The sequence below is a fragment of the Scylla paramamosain genome, chromosome 6, assembly GCF_035594125.1.
Source record: "Scylla paramamosain isolate STU-SP2022 chromosome 6, ASM3559412v1, whole genome shotgun sequence".
NCBI lineage: Eukaryota > Metazoa > Arthropoda > Malacostraca > Decapoda > Portunidae > Scylla > Scylla paramamosain.
In genome coordinates this window covers 33,159,497-33,166,107 of record NC_087156.1, presented here as the reverse complement: position 1 = coordinate 33,166,107, position 6,611 = coordinate 33,159,497, and positions in this window count along the sequence as shown.

Below are 6,611 nucleotides of genomic sequence, written 5' to 3'. Positions count from 1 at the left end.
TTTTTTATTCCATTACTCATGATTTTGTTCTTTGATTTTCATGAAGCGTTATGCTGTGCGGACTTTTTTTATCCACTTTTTTTCCGGTCTTGGCCTGTCTCTCTGACGCGTAAAAAAAAAAAAAAAAAAAACAAGCTCCGAAATATTCTCAGGTCTCCCTGAAGGATTCGCATTTCAGAGCAGGAAAACATCCTCGCTCAAGCAACAGATGAAAAGATTTTTTTCCCTGAAGAACGAACGAAAAGTGAAGCCGTAGATCCTGACGGCAGTAATTGGCAATTTGCAGTTTTTTCCGTCGGAGTGAACTGTGTCTACGCCGCGATCTATTTTCCGCCACTGAAAGCCCACTGCCTCGGTTTCAACCAAATTGTTTATTCTGTGGTTACCGCGAAGCCACACGAGGGCAAAATGGAATGTTTTATGTCGACACCGAGTGAGGACGCCCAGTCCCTGCTCCCTCCTCCCACCCCGCAGCGCCCCAGTGCGGGGGCCGGCGGCGCGGCACGGGCGTGCTGGACTCACTTCGCGGAGGGAAAAACATTTATACATACATGCATATACATTGTTCGTTGAGTCTTTTTCTTTAAAAGTTTTCTTCCCCCTGCCTCTCTTCCTCCTCCATTACCATCACCGCTGCCTCTGTTATCAACTACCTGAATAGAAACCACGAAAAGTTTGAAGATATCAATTAGCGAGCCACTTCCTTTCACGCACGACGAGGGAACACAAACACGCGCGTCCTCGCCTGCAGGGGACGAGGAGAGGGAGGGGGCAACCCTCAAGGCGCGGGGAGCGATCAGAGGCTGGGCTGGAAGGAGGCGAGGCGGAGAAGGAGAGATGAAGGCTTGGGATGGATCCCTTCCATTACCCACCTCCTGCAGGAGACCTGAGAGCGCGGACACAAGGAGAGCAGCGGTTGCTCTCCACTCTTTGATCCCAGAGTCTCCCGGACATGTCGGGGAGGTTTTGGGGAGGGGGTGAGAGGAGCCGCAGGAACCCTCCTGCTGAGTGAAGGAAACCCGTGGCGCGTCACCCTGATGACGCTGTCTGAACTTAGCAGGAGTGTCACACTATTCCCTGTCTTACAGCGGTTTCTTCAACCATGTTAAAAGTGTGTCCCCAGTGTTAGGCGCCTGTCTTGTTCCGTCAGTCACACCACCCACTCAACGGCAGTCAGCAGTCTGTCTTACCGGATTAGCTGCGTCACTCTGTCAGTTGTCTAACATTGTTGGCCATCTGTCCCTCCCTACCAACCATCCGTATTGCTCTGTAAGCGTCCGCCTCACCCTGACGGCTGTTTCACCCTGTCATCCACTTGCCTTGCCATGTCTGTTATCCATCTCACGCAGTCGTCTGTTTCACTCTGCCTCACCCAGCATGCGACCTCGGCAATATGCTGCACAGTTCAGTTACGAGAATCACGACACAGTGTCATGAAACAAGTTAAAACAATCTTATACTTAGGATCGTCTTAGTTTAAGTAATCTCCACTCTGAAGGCCTCACCTGCTATCTACAATACAACATACCGTTCGTTGATATCGCTGTTAATTCGTCACAGCAATACACATCCATCCACATCGCGTCAAAATAATGTTCAGCCTATGAGTGATATACTCCATAGTTTTACGAGCGTATCATATGTGTCAGTACAGCAGCGCACGTGTGTTTCTGCCTTGTCAATCACACACTCTAGCTGCCATTACCATACTCCACCCATTAATTACACATTCTCTTTCCGAAATGCCTGTGTTAATGACTTAGTTTACATGCCAACGAAGTGCTGTCACACATTCACGATTGCATCACCCCACGTACTTTACAAATCACAGTACTACTTATTGCAACTCGTAAAAAATATAAAATAACATATGATTTTTTCCCTCCGCTTTACATCACATGCCAGATAACGCTATCAGCCACTCCTCGCTGGCTCGCAATTAAAACACACACTCGCTCCATGGAAATTGGGAGGAAAAAATAATTAAAAATACAACAAAAAAAGCGAAAAAAAGTAGCAGGCTGTCACGAGGGGAGGAAAAAACGGTAGATTAAATGTCAAAAGCCTTCGTATGTTTCTAGGCCAAAGTAAAAAGAAAAAAACAAAAAAACAAACGACATTAAAAAAGAATGGACGAAGAGAAAAAAATAAATAAAAAGCATGCAAACCAATCCCCTTGAGTGAGTCTCTGCGATGCTTTTTAAGACTCAGAATGTACATAAAAAGTACTGGGAGGAGCATTTCTAAACTTACGGGCAAATGCATCATTCCAATTACTCCCCGTCCACAAATCCCTTACAAACAGAACAGCGTGATGCAAATAATGGACAGAAATATAAATAAATCCCGACTTTGCGCCTCCTTCATCTCTCGCTCGCTGCTGGCCGTCACGTCCTCGTTAAGGGAGGAGAAAGAAGACACTGTTTGGGGCGCACACAGGGACCGTCACTGCCCCATAGCAATCAACCAAGCAAACAACCACTCACTCCGTCAAACAAATAGGAAACAAACAACCTAGGGAAATACGAAAATTCTCTACTTTCCTTCACAAAAAGAGTGATATAAAAGCAGTACCAAAACATGAAAAAGGTTACCGTAATTAGAGCAAACAAGCCAGACATGTCCTGCCTCTCCTGTCCCAGCACCACGCCCCGCGCCTCGCCTCACTCCCCAGACTGCTCGGGTCACCACATCAACGTAACCAAATGGACGTCTTCGATGTTTGCCCAGGTAAACGCAACACAACGGTGAGCGCAATGTCGAGGTGTTTATTTTCCCAAGCCACTACACTAATCATGCATTTACAGTTTTCAAAGTGATTAATGTGCAAAGTGTTTACAGCCTAAAACTTTCATAAGTAAATACAAATCCCCATGATTACGAGAATCTTCTTAACTGAGCAAACCGCAGCACGAGGCTAACCGTCACCAGCCATCAGGGGCGAGACAGACAGCTGGCCACCACTGCCACAGTTGCTCCAATCCAGCACGAACACTGGTTACTGGCGTGAGCTTAAATGCGTCTGACAATAACAAAAATAAACCATGTGGAAATGTAAGAAAATAATAATAATAAAAAAATAAATAAAAACATAAGAACATAGAGGAAGCAACAAGCCAAGTGGCAGTCGCTATATAAAGCACACATACTTACATTCACCTGTCACTTCTATCCGTAAATGTGTCTAATCTTATGAAGCTTCGGGAATTCCAAATGCACGGTGTTATGATCTCAAAACATTATTCTCTCTGACAGAGATCTCACTTAACCGTAACTCGAAGGGTGACAGAGTTAGCAGGGCATGCAGGCAAGGAGCGTGGTGCAGGCTGGGGTTGGCAGCTGAGAGGCGCAACCTGATACACAACAACACGAACAGCAATTAGCTTCGCAAGGGGTAGTAAAAACCAAGATGGGAGGCGAGGAAGGGAAGGAAAAAGGGCCTTGGCTAAAGATGTTCTTATATTCCTAGTTCCTTTCCTCAGCTCGAGTGACCCACGCTCAGGAAGGAAGGGCAAGGGTCGTCCGAGCTAATGGGATGGCTATAATGTTTCTTGATGAAAAAAAAGTAATAATAATAATAATAATAATAATAATAATAATATTAATAATAATAATAATAATAATAATAATAATAATAATAATAACAATAATAATAATAAAGAAATAGTGTCTGCAAAATTCTGAGGTAATAAGACCTTCCAATGCAAGAAAAGAGAGAGAGAAAGAAAAAGAAAAAGAAAAAGAAAAAACGTATCTCTCGTTTCTCTTCCGAATAAACAAATGAAAAATAGAAAAGATGTTTATATTTTCGTTCGATAATTGGCCAATCAGGAAGCCATTAGTTCTCAGCTCAATGGCACACTTCCTGTTTCAAGCGGCGTGTCTTTACTGATGATATCGAGGGAATGCAGCGAGGTGCCAACATTAACAGTGCAGTGTTACACAACTAACACGCTTAAAGCTCACCTGGGCCATTGCCTGCACGACGCGGCTGTTCGCTAAGTTGTAGAGTCAACACTCACCGCCTAACTACGAGAGGGGTTGTGCTGGGGATTCTCTCTCTCTCTCTCTCTCTCTCTCTCTCTCTCTCTCTCTCTCTCTCTCTCTCTCTCTCTCTCTCTCTCTCTCTCTCTCTCTCTCTCTCTCTCTCTCTCTCTCTCTCTCTCTCTCTCTCTCTCTCTCTCTCTCTCTCTCTCTCTCTCTCTCTCTCTCTCTCTCTCTCTCTCTCTCTCTCTCTCTCTCTCTCTCTCTCTCTCTCTCTCTCTCTCTCTCTCTCTCTCTCTCTCTCTCTCTCTCTCTCTCTCTCTCTCTCTCTCTCTCTCTCTCTCTCTCTCTCTCTTGTGTGTGTGTAGTGAATAAGTGAGTAACTGATTGACTTACTGACCTACTGACTGACGTACTGGTTAACGAACTAACTGATTAACTTTCCCAATTAATTAAATAACCAACTAACTGATTGACTAGCCAGCTTACTAGCTGACTAACTAACTAACTAATCAACTGACTAGCTAACTAACTGGTTGATTAGCTAACCCACTGACTGATTGACTAGCCATCGTACTAACTAATCATTTGACTGACTGACTGACTGTCTAACAAACTGATAAACTAACCTATTCGCTGCTGACTAACTACTAAATAACGAACTGACTAACCAACACATTACCTAACCAACTTAGTAACTGACAGAGTAACTGAGTAACTAATCAAATGACTGACTGACTAACGAACAAATTGACTAACTGACAGATTGACACTGAGTGACTGACTAACTGAGACCGGAATATGTGAGGTCGGAGAACAACCATTAAGAAATTCTCCACTCTCTCTCTCTCTCTCTCTCTCTCTCTCTCTCTCTCTCTCTCTCTCTCTCTCTCTCTCTCTCTCTCTCTCTCTCTCTCTCTCTCTGTCTCTGTCTCGTCGCTTCCTTCCTCCCTCCCTGCGCGCCGCCCTGTCTTTCCCTGAAGCGGTAATGTTCCTTCTTGTGGCAGAGTCTCCCCATAGAGTTTATTCCTCTTATATCATCTCGTGGCTTCCCCTCGGCTTCCCCTTCGCTTCCTGTCGGTTCCCAAGTCTTAATGAAAGTCGCATGTCGTCCGCCGCTCACCGCTCTCTATGGACGCTTTTTATGTGGCTGTCTATAATGTGTGTGTATGTATGTGTGTGTGTGTTTGTGTATTAGTTGGTTCGTTTTTTTTTTTTTTTTTGTATCGTGGTTTCCTGTTTCTTTTTTTATGTTTTTTTTATGATTTCTTTAAGTTTTCTCTTTTTCTGTCTACGTCTAGTTCAAAGAAATTAATAAATAGGAATGGACACTTTCCTCTATGTATTTATATATGTTTATTTTTTTTTTTTCATTTTATTATTGTGATTAGCTAAAAGAATATTGTTAATTACCGCAACAAGTATTGGTTTCAGATTGATACTTCTCTCTCTCTCTCTCTCTCTCTCTCTCTCTCTCTCTCTCTCTCTCTCTCTCTCTCTCTCTCTCTCTCTCTCTCTCTCTCTCTCTCTCTCTCTCTCTCTCTCTCTCTCTCTCTCTCTCTCCCCACAAGACCTCTCTTCACATATATCATTCCTCCTGAACCATGGACTTTACCTCCTTCCTTTCTTCTTTCCGTCCCTTCCCCTCTTCTCCTCTTCTTCCATCCCTCTCCATCAATATTCATCCCTCTACGGCAGACCTTAGCTCCATCTCACCCATCTCGTCCTTACGCTCAGAACTTGTCTTTATTTTTTTGAGAAGGTTTCGTTAACTTATGTTCAACAGTTTTTTTTTTTATATACATGTTGTCCCTGTTATTCCGTTTAGCTTTAGTAGTAGTAGTAGTAGTAGTAGTAGTAGTAGTAGTAGTAGCAAAAGTTATTGATGTTTGTGTTGGTGGTGGTAGCAGTGAGGATGATAATAATGATAATGATAATGATGATGATGATGATAACGACGACGACGAGGATACTGACAATGATGATGACGATGACGGTGATGATGATGATGGTGATGGTGGTGGCAGTGATAGTAGCAATGGTGGTAACGGTGTAGCGGTAATGACCTTGTTGGATATATTTACTGTGCAAGGATGATTTTTGAGGGAGTTAGTGAAGTGGTACTGATATTTGTAGAATTGGTGTTCATTTGTTCCGCCTCCGCCACAAGAAGGCACTGTCTGTGTCTTCTGGTGCGGGAATGCCAGCCTTGATTTAATTATTGTCATTATTTAGCTCAACGAGACGCGCCGCCTCCATCTGTACTTTCATAATTTCCCGAAGGTGATTCTTGTTCCGAGGCAAGGCGGACACTTTAGCTGTACCAAATTAACGACGTTAGTGTTTTATCCACTTATTTATTTGTTTATTTATTATTATCATTATTATCATTATTATCATTATTATTATTATTATTATTATTATTATTATTATTATTATTATTATTATTATTATTATTATTATTATTATTATTATTATATTATTATTATTACTATTATTACCATCATTATTTACTTATATATTTCTTCACTTACTTATTTATCTTATTCATTTATTTACAATTTTTTATCGTGTACATGCGGACGTAAGAGCGCAAAGGAAGTTGCAGGAAGCCAGTAAGCCTACAC